Here is a 15770-nt window from a genome sequence, read left to right as displayed (position 1 = left end):
ACTCCACAGAATCGGCTTCTGTTGGAGGGGAAAAAATGGGTCCCCGGAGCCGTTCCTGTCTTTATTTTCTGCCCTCCCTCCCCCCTTCTCCCTCCGTCCCCACGTTTTTATGCCGCCGCATGAGACGGCGTTATATTTACAGCAGAGTAAATACAATCTGTGATTATTGTTTGGCCTCTCTCCAGCTGCGTCGTCGTCGTAACGCCATGTTCGATCTGGTGGCCTTTTTCATTTGGAAACATGTTCGCAGGGTTCCCCGTGTCAGGAAAATGCCAGTGTTTGCTTCCAGCTGCATTGGCGTCATGGCTTTTTGATGACCCATTGCCGAAAGTTGCTTTCAAGAAATGTGTTCATGACTGGTCGCGGCTGATTTTGAGGTTTCAAACTGAGATAGCCATAAGCCACATTGTGATTATGACTTATGTAGTTTCCCCTCACATAGAGCGCACAGCTAATTAATGAAGAACTAGTTTTCAAATTTGAAGTAAAAAATGAGGATTGTTATTATAGTTTACATATGACAATTTGAAATTGTAGTTCGTACTTTAGCAAACATCATGGGATTTGGCATGCCTGATTTGCTTTTGCGTGCTGAGTAAAATGTATTGGCAGGCCAAATTTGACCCCCAGGCCTTGACTTTGACACCACTGTGTTAGCGGTTGTATATACTTCTATTGTACCTGCTTTTTCCTGGAAAAATGTTGAAAATGATAATAAAACTCTGACACTCATTTGGACCAATTCCCTTGTCACAGATCTTGTCACGGTATCAGTTCAGGAGGAAACTGTCAGGGTGGAAAATGATCATGACTGACTGACTTTTGTTTCTGATTGGAGATCATGTAGGTGAACCCCTCGGTTAGATATTGTTAATATGAGCTGTGGAATTGTCCAAAAATAGTTGTTGTCTTCCAGTTCCATTTTATTTACTTAATAAGTCCCCCCTCCCCACGAGTTTTGTATCAAAGCATTTTTCGGGACCCTGTTTTCACACTTCCAATGGCTTATTGGTGAGTTTTTGCACAACCTGAAGCTTCTCAAAATACTATTTATTGGTTGGAAGACTCAGAGCTCGGTTCTTCAAAAAGAGAACGCTGATGACATGTCAGACAAAGGCTCTTAGGGCTCAACTGCACCGCAAAAGGGCATTTGGTCAGTGTAAGGCAGGGGTGTCAAAACGTTTGGCAAAGGGGGCCAGATTTGGTGGGTTAAAAATGTAGGGAGGGCCAACCTTGACGGGCATTCTTTACATTTATTAGCAATTAATTTAAATATATTTCAGCGAGCCATTCAGTGTTTGCTTTTTTAGTTTAATATCTCAACTCTCAACCTAACTATATTTAGAGAGCACAGTTTCTACCTTCACTCATTCACTGCCATTAATTTATTTTTTCGGGAATTGAAAATATGACAGAGCACTATCCCAAAATAGTTTTTTGTTTATTCTTGCTTGGGTGCCGATAAAGCGAAAACTCTGGCCATGTTTTTTCCCTTCCATGAGGGGGGAACATCATGTTAGCGCTTTGTTCCAGCTTTAGCTGTTGTTAACCAATACGTATGTATTGTATTTGTATTTTGGACAGCCACCCTCATTTCAAGCTCATATAACTCCAGGCCCATATAATTTAGGAATTCACTCTTTTTTTCTGACGAAAGAAGATAGTCTAAGGTTTCTTACGCTGCATTGAATGTTTAGCTAGTTCTAAAACTCAATATTCTGTGGGTCCTGGAATTCCAGTGACAATAACAAAAACCCTGGCACTGGAGTGGACACATTTTTGCACGTCTGACAGTGAATGAGTGTGTTTATGGGTCATTTGAATCATGGATATCAAAATTGAATTGACATTGAACATTTGAACTGAACTTCACTTGCCATTTTTGAAAATTGGGGAGCTCAATCAGTCTATTGCCCATCAACTAATTTGCTGTTCCCAATTAAGCCTCTTGATGGCAGCACTCAGCACACGTAGGTAACAGCGCTACTGTATTTATTCCACATGCGGCCCAGATGTTATTGATTTAATGATGAGGCGGGGGGCCGGATGAAAATTGACCATGGGCCGCATTTGGCACACGGGCCGGACTTTGGACATTTCTGCTGTAAGGTTTTTAATCGGGAAAGGACTGTATTTGGATAATTCTAAGAACCTGAATAAATCATAATTCCATATCATCAGCAAGAGTGCGTAATATAAAAAAAAACTAACTTGAACCAAAACTTTGGCCACTGTCTGAACAATTTTATGGTGTGAAGAATCTCCGGCCCGTAGTTAATTGCAGCTGTGCGCGCCTTTCAAGTCAAAAGGCTGTTTGAAAACCTAAGTCGACGCTGAGCGTTTTGGGATCCCTGCCAGGCGCAAGAAGTTATCACCATAGGAACGTTTTATTTTTTTTGAATATTTGCAGACTTCCACGCTTCCCAATTGCTCCTTTAACGAGTCAGATGCCTCTCTGCCTCACTCTCCCTCTGTCATATTCACTTTCTCTCATTCACTTTGTTCATTTGTACCCTTGTAGTCCCTTCAAAGTAGGCAACGCCTCTTCAGAAGTAGCAGTTGCATTCATCGGAGCTGCCCCGATGTGAACAATGAACTTGCATTTCGTTACGTTTTACGTCAAAGGACATCCATCTTCAAGGGGTTGTATGGCATGTAGGGCAGCTCCACAAGGGGCGGGGATAAAAAAATAAAAATAAAAAAAATTCAAAGTACTACGGAAACGTATCGGGTTCACTCACTTTTATCGCATTTGGGTGACATTTCTGGTTTCTGATTCGTTTTATTTCCTGTACTTCTTTTTTTTTTTTGGTGGGAGGGTGATGAGGCCTCCACTCTCAGCACTGCGCCCCGTGCAACCGCACATGTCACGCATGGCAAACCACGACTGTGAGCATTGACTCAAAAGCTGAGTCAAAATTGTGCGATGTTAACTCTTTCACTGCCAAACACTGCAAAAATGTGTCCACACTAGTGCCAGGGTTTTTGTCATTGTCACTCGAATTCCAGCACCCAGATTTTTAGCACTACATAAACATGCAATACAGTATAAGAAACCTTAGACTGTCTTCTTTCATCAGAAAAAAAATAATTCCTAAATTATATGGGACTGGAGTTATATTATCTTGAAAAATGGTGGCTGTCCAAAATACAATGCAATACTACATATTGGTTTATATAGCGCTTTAACAACAACTGAAAATGGAACAAAGCACTAACATGGAAAAAAGGGAAAATGCTGCCCTTTGTGAAAGGGAAAAAACATTGCCAGAGGCCATGGTCAGCGCTTTATCGACACCCAAACAAGAAAAATAAACTCAAACAAATTCGGGAATGGCACTCTACATCATATTTTCAATTCCAGAAGAATTCCTGAATGGCTGTGAATGACTTAAAAGTAGCCCTGTTTTAAACTGGCCAACCAATCAAGATGAATGATAATGCTGATTCAATTGACGGCAAATATAAGACCTTTTGGTCTCGAATGGGATCAGGACCCATTTCACAAGCCCAAAGCCTAATCAGACGCTTCTGGTCACCTAATCTGGAACATTACGGATTAGGTGGAGCCTTTCCATGACTCAATAGCTCATAGTTGCAATCAGAATTTCGGAAGGCTAAGGAGGTTCTAATTTGGCCTTGATTATGCAGATGATTTAGTGAGATCAACACACTTGCCAATTAATTAAGGATGTAAAAATAATGCCGTTAATCCTGCCTTCATGAGGCTTTTAATCTTTTTAATTCATTTTTTGTTACCCGTTTAATGAAATATTTCTAGAGTGGTGCGTATCAATTCTCACTTTGGGGGCTGGAGTTTGCGGGCAAGCTTGAAATGAATTCGAAGAATTACAGCGATGATAGACTACTTAGCCTCAAGAGAACTATCCTGACCTTCATTGGAGTTGCTCTTCACAGTTTTAAGCAGTATTAATACAATAATTTGCATAATCTCTTGCAACTCTTCAAAGGTTAAAATAAGCAAAAATAAATGTTAAACGCAAATACAAATTCCACAAGCGGCACACTCAAAACAGTTTTCGCGTGGCGCAGATAAATCATTTTCTGGCGCACAGGTGAGCCCAAACTAACTACTTGGGAGACACAAATGGCAACGGGGGAGGATTTATGGTCACCCCGAAGAGGCGCTGATGTTTGCAAGCCACGATTAAGATGAAACAAGTCCGCTCGCCTTTGGAGGACGGTGACGACATGCCACGATATGCTATTTCTGTTTTCTTGCATGGGATTATTGTTTGTCGAAACACATGTTCTCGTTTGGGAACGTTATTAACTGATTGACTGCCAGACGATGTGCAGACGTGTCCACTCCAGTGCCAGGGTTTTTGTCATTTACTCTCAAATTGCAGGTCCCACAAAATATTGAGTTTTAGGACTACATAATAATAATAATAATAATAATAATAATAATAATAATAATAATAATACATTTCATTCATAAGCACCTTTCAAAACTCTCAAGGACACTTTACCTTACACTCTCTTCTTTCATCAGAAAAAAAAGTTAATTCATAAGTTATCTGGATCTGTAGTTATCTGAGCTTGAAAGTGGGCACGACTGTACAAAAGGGTAAATGTCTCCTTATGGGAGGGAAAACATAGCCTGAGGTCTGACCAAAGCTTGAAACGCACATTCCCCCACAAGTAAAAACAAAACCCAAACAAATTTGGGAATGGCGCTCCACGTCATGCTTTGAATTCTCAAATAAATTCCGGAATGACATTGAATGAGTTGACACTTTTGACCTTTTGAACTAATTTATATATATATATATATATATATATATATAGTTCTTAAATTAGTGTCTGAATACTTTCATGAACATTAGAATGAACCATTCAGACACTAATTTGTATTTTCTGATATTAATTGAACAGCATTGTTACTTAAAATGATCTTAGATTGTTACAATATAATGGGTCATTAAATGCAAATTTCTCCACTGCGAGACTAATAAAGGCAAATCCAATCCAATTTATTTCCCAAAAAAAAAACAAAATAAATGTAAGGACAATATGTTGAAAATATGACTAATCAAATTAGTAGGGCTTGTAAAAGTGATGAAAATTTGGAAGTCAACCAATAATATACAGTATAGGGAAAAAATGCCTCAGAAGTCAAATAAAACGTTGTTTCTACCATCAATAACATGAAAGAGCTAATCTAAAGAGACACACATCTCAACACAAGACAAATCAATGAATATTTTATTCCTGGAAATGTTTTATTTCACATAAAACCAATGTAAAAATAATTAAACTTCGATTGATGCTGTTATTTATTTTTAATATACAGTGAGACCTTAACTTACGAACTTAATTGGTTCCCAGACAGAGTGTGTAAGGCGAAAAGTGTGTATCTAAAAAAAAATTCCCATAGGAAACCATTAAAATAAGAATAATCCATTGCCGGGTTTCCATAAAATATACTTTTCAACTAAATAAGCCTTAAAACTACACACAACATACCTTATTCTATGTATAATAAATGTGCTATTGTATTGTAATCAAAGAAATACACTGCATTGTATCATAAAGTCACTTTATTTACATTTGTGATGGTCATTTATGGCTTGATGGAATGGCGTTGGAGATCGAAGGTCAAAGGGAATTGCTGTTTGGAAAGAGAGGCGCATTACATGACGAATGTAATTAAAGAAATAAACTGTGCTGTAAAATAAAGTTTTATTTACCTTTTTGATGGTCGTTGATGGCTTATGGAAGGAGAGTCACCTTCCATAAGGACTGCTGGTAACCTCTTGTGCTGTTCGGTCGTGTGCTTCCGCCGAAGATCACTCCGCCAGCCGTGGTGGGTGTGTATTATGAAAATAGTGCTGATTATAAGGTTTAATTTTCATAAATTTGACGTTTGTAAGACAAAAAGTTTGTAAATTGAGGTGTTTGTAAGTTGAGGTCTCACTGTATTGTTAAATCTAATACAAGTGCCAAAACTGCGAGTGAGTACCACACAGTTCTGAATGTCATTTCTCGTTCCAAATTGTGTGAGTCCAGGGTGCATCCGGTCAGGATGGACTCAAACTCACACATGACCTGAATGAGGACAAGCAAAATGTGAACCGTCTATATAATTTAAAGACAGTCTGAAAAAAGTTGCTTTACTTAGAGCGATGAGGCTGAGGTCAACTGTCAGCTTGGTTTCTACGAGCGAAAAAAAAAGTGATTTAGCTCTAGAACTTGAGGCTGAGAGATGGCGAAAACACAGAATTCAATGAATTATAAATGTGCAGAAAATTGATGAGGTTGGTTTGGGAATTAATGTGAGATTATTAAAAAAAAAACATTTTTAAGTCGCGATGAGTCCTTAATTCAAAACGGCCCTCTGCTGAACTCCATTTTCTATCCTTGGAAATTCTTAGTGCTAATGTTAGAGCGTCACGCAGGGAAATATGATTTGCGACGGCTGCCGCCATCCTAAGTCATGTTTTGCCCACTCTTCAATGCCCTTCGCACATACTTGCGCGTGTTGTTGTGATTTAATCATTCCAACAAGAATTTGAAGTCGTCTCTTGGTTAGCAAGACTCAGTGGCTAGTGGAAACAAAGTGCTGCATCTGGCTCTGTCCTGGATGAAGTGTCATAAAAATACCCGCCTTAACGGTAAAAATGCATCGTCATGCAATTCTTAAGCCTCTTTGGAAACTGCAAAAAAAAGAAACAACAACAGCAACTCTTGAATAAATGAACGTATTTCAACAAAAGCTCAGAGCACAGCAGTCTTGGCTCAGCGAGTGGAGATTGCAAAGCGCGAGGAAGATGGTGTCGACATTATCATGCTAATGCCAGCTGTACTTGAATGCCTTGGTTCTACTTCAAAGGAAAATAACCCTCTGCTATTTGCACTGCTGTGAGCGGCAAAAAAAGTGTCAGGAGGAAATGCCACTTATGCCCCCCCTCCATCTTCAAAATGTTTATAAATACCTGTGTAAATAGTTTCAAGTATTTCAGCATTTCAGAGCCACCTCGCATGAACATTAATTTTTGTACGTCATTTTCAAAATGTATCAAAATGTCCAAAGCACGACCCGTGTCAATTGTTAGCTTGAACTGTTTTGACAACCACCGCCATCTTGAGTTGCCATGGAAATGCTACAGAAAATGCATCAATGCAAATAACAAAGGGTATATTGCGCAAAAAAAAGTACTTCTCTGCAGCGTAATAAGAAACTGTCAAATCCTCGTCATATCGGCACCTTCGAGACTCGCTTAAGTAATCTCTTGTTAATTTTCAATCAGAATAATTTTCGTTGTATTAAGTTCATCCTGTCTACTTGATATCTAATTTATAACAGATTCTTACAGACAGTGGTTTTTAGGTGTTCAATTACCTGACATGTTTCAGCGTATACTTCCGCCTTCGTCACAGTGTATGTTGTTGTGGCACACCTTTTTCAGCTGGTGTTACTATGAGGGCGTGACCTACATGTCAGATCTGACAGGCAAGTAACGCCCCCCGCTGTCCGCTCGTCCCTCCAGGATAATGCTCCAGGTGGTACAGAGCATGTAAGCTCCCTCATCCCTGTTGATGGTCCTTGGTTCTCACTGCCAGGAGAAGGCCAGAGTCATCCGCAACGAAGAAAACAAACATCAGCGCTGGATCAGGGAGGACATTAAAATGCGGAAGCAAGAACCCTCAACAACATCCGTGACAGCAGACCCTCACTTAGAGCTATCGTGCTTCAGACATGAGCTAAACAGCGCGATGGTGTAAACCCAAATTGGCGTTAGCTAACAGTTGTTGAAACTGTTGAAACACTTGGGAGAAGTTTCCGATGGTTCAACTCCACGAATAGACAGGCGTCATCTGGCATCTTTGGCGTGAAGTGCTAGATTCATGAATGAAAATAAACTACATCTCTTTATGGATTTCAAACCTTTTTTGTCCACCCTTATCCACCCATTTCAGCTCCACTGTAGTAAAATATGCACTTATCAGCAAAAAATTTGACTCAATTGTGGCTTTCTGTACCCTGGTCACGTTTCGGTTTGCAACCAACGGGTGGCCCTGTCGGGTCCCGCCTGCAGCTGCACAGATGGGAAGTCGTTTTAATTAGTGACTGTTAAAAAGACTTCCGGCACAACTATTCAGTGTTTATTTCACCCTGTCAGGTTTGTTTCCTGTAGTCGTGTTTTACCATGGTTTGGTTTGCTACTTTGGACCTTTATGTTCTGATGGTTTTGTTGTTTGAGATTTTGTTCCTGCCGACTTTATTTAATAAAATTTGGCACGCTGCTCATCCTTCCTGCCTGCTTTTTTGGGGTTCCTCCACCACTTTTCAAATCGTGACAGTCCCGTGCTGCCCCATCAGCACGAGACTGTCACGATATGCGGGACTATCCATCAGAAAGTAACTGACAAAAAAGTCACACGATAGGTAGTTTAAGTTTCTATGTTGACGCCCTGTTGCAGTCCACCCTGCACCCTGCGCGCAGTGTGCCTCATGCAGCTCACATCTGGGTTCCAGTGGAGGCCATCGAGGGGACTACAAAAACAGTCACAGCCGTTCGAATTTGTCAAAGCATTGAACGCATGTAGCACTCAGTGTAGAGAGGGGGGTTAAAAAAGAGAGAATCTGCTGCGCTTTGTTGTACAGCTACTGCAGGTTATACAACACAGTCAAAATGTCAAAGCAGGACCGAATGTTCAGAAGCCTGCACTATCACTGAGATTTGTTGTGGAGTGAGCTCCATTTTCCATTATTTGAAGAGGCGGCCCGTGTCAGGTACGTCGTGGTCTCACTTCACAAGAGTCGGCGGCAGTTGCTGAATAAAAGCTGGTCAATTGGCCCTGAATTCCCCCAACTAAAGTTGCGGTATCAGCACAGCCGAGCAAGCCAGCCGGCTCAAACCATTTTCAGCTTAAATCACTCAGCCCTACAGCACGTTGACACGGAGGCCAGGCGGACAGGGAAGAAGGCGCAAGTGTGCCGTTTTTATCAGTAATTATGGGACTGCTATTTTCTCCCGTCAGGAAGCGGAGTAGCCATTATTTAATCTTGACACATGGTCATCATGTAGCACACCTATTACAAGTCCAAAGTGTTTGAATTGTATTTCGGGGGAGGGAAATTGGGGTGACAGCGATGGAGTGTTATGGGGGCATACGTGAGCCTGAAGGAGAAATGGAAGTTGACAAAAGATAAAAGTGGAGTGCAATTATAGGATGTGAAAACCCCTCTGGTGGCTTTGTCGGCCAATTTTTGTTTTCAAGGGAACATCTGAGACCTGGGATGCATTCATTAGGTGGACAGCAAACCAAAAATAACAAATGGGAGATTCATTTTTCCACATAAAGGGGAAGCAGGGGCACTTTTGCTCACCAAAACAGCAGCAACAACCATAACAGCAGTCAAAGATGGCGCACGAGTATGAAGTTGTCTCTGCGAGACTAATAAAGACTAATCCAATCCAACAGATTCACTTAAACGTGATGTCCAAGCACATGCTCGAATGCTTCTCCACAATTGTGTCTCAATATATAAATCCAATTTTTCTAAGGGCTTTGGAAACGTAATTACGTGGCTCTGTATCCTACCTCAAAGTACCTGCGCAGTTCCAAACGTCTTTCATGACCAAACATCAGCATGACAAGCTTTTCCTCTTTCCATGAAACTTGACCAGTTTGCATGTAGTCCATACAATTTCCTGAGCAGGATTAAAGAACGTCTTAGGTAAACATGATAGGCTGCATTCGTCCACGATAGTCACTTGAATTCGGTTTCATGTTTCACTTGAAATAAACTGTAATAGCCTGATAATATTGTTCCAGATTGCTCTCCTTAGCACGGCAACATGCAACATTCTTCCGTCATGTCAGAAATTGCAAGCCTTTCATGTTTTGCCCCATGGCTTGACTTTGAACAACAACAACAAAAACACAAAAAGAAAAAAAAAACAAACAACCAAGACAAAAATGAATTGCGTTTTACTTTTGGGATATTTGAGCATCACAAATCAACCCTTAGGGATCAAGTGAAGACTAACGTGTTTTGTGGGTTCCAACATCCCTTTTGGTTTCGAGCAGGCAAGAAACCTGTGCACTTTTCTCCCCTTACAAAAAAAAAAAAAAAAAAAAACAAGAAACCGTCATTTAAGTTGTTGAATACAAACAGAACCTCCAGCACACCCTGCCAGTCTCCATCTCCTAATTTTAGCATGTGACACAAGCGGAGCCTTTTCAATCATCCTATATTTTGTTTGTTCCTTGCAGCAAAGACGAGACAGACTAATAGATCCGTCCTGTCAGAACAAAGAATAAAGAAACATGAATCGACCCGCTTAACAAAAAAAGAAGAAAAACACCTACAAAACCCCCAAAGCAAACCAAAACCTGAAATCTCATTTTAAAACTCAAATCCAACGCGGCGCGATGAGTGATTGTCATTCAAACGGTAGAAATAATTTGTATTTCCGTCAGATTTCAGTTTTACTGTAGTGGTAATGGTGTGCGCTTGAAAAAAACGGAAATGCTAACTTTTCATGAACTGTTCGTGTCATGTCGCGACCAATAGCCTCTTGGATAGGGCCTCATTATGGTCAGCAACAAGCTCCCGATATCATCTGCATCCACTTCGAGTCCCATGTTCTGTCCAATGGAAACAATGGCGTCCAAAGCAACAGCGTCATGAGGACCAAATCATTCAAAGTCAAGGATGCGTGCGGGCCACAAATTCTTCCATGCTGCTTTCAATGATCGGAGGGTAACATCATGCCAAGCCTTTTCTACCAGCTGAACACAATGATACACATTGAAAAGGTCTTTCCAATAATCCCTAAGGGGTAATTCGGTGTCATTAGTCACTTGAATGCATCTAGTAAATAAAGCCTTTGTGTAACGCTTCTTAAAGCTTGCGATCACTTGCTAGTCCATGGGTTGCAGGAGAGGGGTTGAGTTGGGAGGGAGGAATTTCACCTTGATAAAATTAAGATCACCCTAAAGTTCCTCCTCCAAATTTGGTGGATGCGCTGGAGCATTGTCAAGGAGAATAAGACACTTAACAGGGAGTCCTTTCTCATCGAGATATTTCCTCATTGAAGGAGCGAAAATGCATCCAGTCCATAAGCAGGAGACGAGTAATCCAAGCTTTGGTGTTGGATTTCCACGATATAGGAAGCTTGGATATAGGAAGCTTGGATTTAACCACCTGGTTTCTCTTGAAGACCCTTGGGGTTCTAAATGATAAACCAACATTGCTTTTATCTTACAGTCACCACTGGCATTAGCACAAAACAGGAGGGTTTCATTGGTTTATGCCCAGGGACAGACTTCTCTTCCTGTGTTATGAAAGTACGGTTAGGCATATTTTTCCAGAAAAGTCCGGTCTCATCTGCATTAAATGCCTGCTGAGAAATGTAGTCCTTCTTCATTCACCAGTTCGAAGAATGATGACTTGTAGGCTTCAGCAACTTTATGGTCAGAACTGGCTTCTTCACCATGTTGAGTAATGCAGTGAATCCCAGTACGGTGCTTAAAGTTCTCAAACCATCCGTTGCTGGCTTTAAAATCATCAATAAGCGCCGAACTTCCAGGTTGCCGCATGGCGATATCGGAGTGAATTAGCCGTGCTTTCTCGCATATAATTGCTTTACTCACACTGTCGCCGGATAGCTGCTTTTCGTTAATCCAAATTAACAGAAGTCTTTCAACTTCTTCGATTGCCCGAGACCGTTGCTTTGACAGCACAGAAACACCTTTTGCAACAGACGCACCTTTGATGGCTTCTCTGTTGCGGAGTATGGTAGCATTGGTTGACTTAGCATATCTGTACTAGGCTGCTAAATCAGACAAACGCACACCTCGTTCGTGTTTTTCAATTATCTCCTTCTTCTCCTCGACTGTAATTTTGTTTTGTGTCTTCTTCGGCTGAAGACGAGCCTGTGGTGGGGTCTTTTTCGATCCCATGACAGCAAAATTTTTTGGAGGCAATCAACGTGTGTATTCAGAGAAAGGGGGTATGGAAAGGTGCGCCGGCTGGGGCGCTGTTCGGTCGTGTGCTTTGGTGTTCTTCCGCCGAAGATTACTCCGCCAGCCGTGGTGGGTGTGTATCTCGAAAAGTAGTGCTTAATCTAAGGTTTAATTTTCATAAATTTAACGTTCGTAAACCGACAAGTAAACCGAGGCCGCACTGTACACCACATTATGAAGGGCTACAGTAGAGGCTGGGGTTACGCACGACAACAGTGGGAAATGGAGGAGGTGCCTGCTGACAGTTGTTGCGAGACCTTTTGTAGCTCAATATTACTTCACATATAAGGTGCAACTGCTTATGAGGTGCAGGGTTATCTTTTGAAGAAAATCAAGGCTTTAGGGTGCACCTTATAGAAAGGAAAATCCGATATTTGTTTTGTTTTGGAATTAGTATTAGCTCTAACTCTGCATTTTCCATATTTGCCATTTTACTCAGCGTGGGCATATCTTGTGAAGTTTACAATGCAGATTCCAACCAATCAATTCATCGAGGGCGCCCAGTACATATTGACCTAATTCCATGAGGAGCCAAAGAGCATTCTATTCCCACAGATGCAGCGAGCGCTGATGGAGCCACTGTTATTAGTGGGCATGACAGAGAGAAAAGCGTTCCAGGTGAAGCTGAGCGGTGCGGTATCGTGTTTTCGCAACGTGCACACTCAGCATGCCGCCATGTCTCCCATGTAGGGTGCAAAAAAGGCTGCGCAGCACATTTGAGGAATTATTAGTAGTCGTGGGGAAAAACACGCATTGTTTGCTACACAACATTCTTGATCATACTTGGCCTAAAAATAAATGCAGTCAGGACGAGGCTAGCGGAAATACCGGAATCTTCAGAACTGACACGTTTACATGGGGGCATGTTCAGCTCAGTGAAAACAATGGATTGATGACATGGGTTACATTTTTTTCCTTCCCTTCGTTGCAAGAAACAGATGAAAGCAAGCGAACACTCGCTATTCACAGCTCTGCCACAAATAGCAACAAACACACACTATGCACCCAAAACACTACAATATAATTTCAAACTCATTGCACCTTAAACAATAATGATAACAATAATAATAATGATAATAATAATAATAATAATAATAATATTATTATTATTATTATTATTATTATTATTATTATTAATAATAATAATAATACATTTAATTTCAAAGCCCCCAAGGACACTTATGTATTGGCTAACGAATACTGCATTTAAAGAAAACCGACACCACTTTTTTGTTTCCTAACTGACATCAGAAAAATGATTTATAGGATCTAAAGTACCCAAAACATGCAGGATGATATTTTTAGTCAAATGCAAAACACCAATAAAAATGACTTAGTGTTTAAAAACTACTTCAAATTGAACCCGGAAGTGGCCAGTTTCAGAAGGCCCCCTTGTTCGTTGTGTCACGCCAAGACATCTTGCCTTACTCGAGAATCAAAACAATGGCTTCAGATTCAGAGAAGATGCTTTCTTGTTACTCATCCATTTATGAATATGATTCAAATACGTAGTTCTGAAGAGGAAAGCATATATGTTTGCAATCGATTAAATAATTTATTACGTGTCATTTTGAGGCATCTGGACAGAAATGTAGCACCCAAAAAATGCAGAGGATTGCGACAAAGCTCCATGGGAATTTTTGTCAGCGAATATCAAATAGTTGTCTTGGTGCAACACACGATTTACCATCACATTATTATTTATTTATGTGTTTTCTTTCTAATTTCGCCATCAACACAGATCAACACGAAGTTTTCAGACCAAACAAAGTACCCAAAATGCATTGTGTGTCCTTTCTCGGTCAGGGGCGTTCCTTCCATGACGTGACGTCAGGAATCATCACCAACTCAAAAACAAGACTTCCTCAATATTCAGCGAGTATTAAAACATAAAATATAGCTAAATGTGGTGGAATCTTTGTAAAATATGCTCATTAGAAGTCATTGGAAGCGATTTCACAAATTATGGACACAACTTGTCCGGAGACGTCGGTTGTCCTTTAAAATGTATGTACAATGAATACCCACCGTAATTTCCACTCAAAAGCTGGGCTAAACTTAGCTTCTTGCCAACATTAAAGATGTTGAAAATGTATCACTTCCATATACATGTACGTCATTGACACCAATTGTAAATTTCGTGTGAATGAGGGCTTTGGCGCCATCTTGCGGCATCCTTGGGCAATGGTTTTTCATTGCAACTATTTTTATGCACATTCATAGCTCGACAAGATAAAAACTAGCTTCAGTTCTTTTATTCTTCTATTATTATTATTATTATTATTATTTATCTTCTTTTTTGCAACTCATTCATCGAAACGCATGACGTAGAGCGCCATTCCTGAATTTGTTCAGATTTTAGTTTTTCTTTCTAGGGATGCCGATAAAGCACTGGTCAGACCCCTGGCAATGCGTTTCCCTTCCACGAGGGGGAAGCATTTCCCTTTTGCCCATGTTAGCGTTTTATTGCAGCTTCAGCTGTTAAAGCATTTTGTAAACCAATATGTATGCATTGCATTCTATTTTGGACAGCCACCCTCATTTCCAGATCATATAACTCGAGACCCATAGAATTTAGAAATGAACTCATTTTTTTCTGATGAAAGAAGAGATTGTAAGGTTACTTATGCTAAATTGAAAGTGTATGTAGTCATAAAACTCAATAGTCTGTGTGTCCTGCAATTCGAGTGACAATGACTAAAACACTGGCACTGGAGTGGACACATTTTTACACAACCACTAGCAGTGAATGAGTTAATATCGGAAAAAAAAACATACTCATGTTGATGTCCTCGTAGATGCACAACTTAATCGGTCTTGTCCACATGTCCGATACTTGCCTGGTTTGCAAATTTCCCGATATGCATCGTTTTGAAATTCCATTTGGTTACACAACATGTAATTGTCATTTCACACATTTTTGTGTGTACGTTAGTGATGGCATACCAGCCCAGTTTGTGTTAGAAGGAACATAACTCTGTTATAAACAAAGGACCCCCTGAAATTATATTTCCTCTACATTCTGTTGACACGCCCAGTGAGCCGCGTAATTTTTCAGCGGAATGATAAGAAGTTGAGGCGTTTTCCAGTTTACTTTAAGAAGCTTATATCGAAATAACGCTTATTTATAAAAAAGCGGCAGAACGGAATTGCAAGTTTGTCACAGACATTCCGTCAGCCTCCAGGAAAGCACTTTGGCGAGGTTGATCAAAACTGTAGAAATTGCATTGTTGATCATCACCAGGCTGCCCGCGCGTCTTCATACTTGTACAATGTCGTCTGTGGCGACGTGGGTAGCTAGCACTTTCTTGCCCGTCCATCTTGAACAGATAGGAAGTGAGAAATGAAACCGCTAGTTTTTTTGAAAAAGCCTCTGAGCTGCAAAAAATAAAAAATAAAATAAAGTAGACCTCGAGAGGGGAGGGTGTCCGGTGGCGGTGGGAAAATTTCAGAAGCAGGAGGTCAAGAGTACTCTATTTCCAATCTTAACACTCTGAATGGCTGCTCTCGTCTGTATCAAGAGGGTGTTTCTTGCACCGGATAATCTCGCAGGGAAGATTAGGTGAAATAGGGTCCCCAAATCAGAGACTTCTCCGCAGGACGTGAATCGTTGATGCAATCTTTCCTCAAAGACTCAATGGAGTGCACATTTGCAAGACTCTTGTGTAGCGACGCACCAGACGGTTTGTTTGCGTAGCCATCTGGAAACGAAACAATGGAGGTTGCTCGGGGAAAAAAAAAGGATGGCTTCCGTCTATCACATTTAT

General features: G+C 40.7%; 1 protein-coding gene across 2 annotated transcripts in view; it reads left to right on the top strand.

Annotated features, from left to right (window-relative positions):
* Window positions 1-15770, top strand: part of brinp1 (BMP/retinoic acid inducible neural specific 1) — a 123320-nt gene that overhangs the window by 1208 nt on the left and 106342 nt on the right. The window lies entirely within an intron of this gene.

This window comes from Hippocampus bargibanti, linkage group LG18 (assembly GCF_051943395.1).
Source record: "Hippocampus bargibanti isolate YZ-2025 linkage group LG18, ASM5194339v1, whole genome shotgun sequence".
Lineage (NCBI taxonomy): Eukaryota > Metazoa > Chordata > Actinopteri > Syngnathiformes > Syngnathidae > Hippocampus > Hippocampus bargibanti.
The sequence above is the reverse complement of the archived record's forward strand: the minus strand, read 5'-3'. Positions and strand labels throughout refer to the sequence as shown.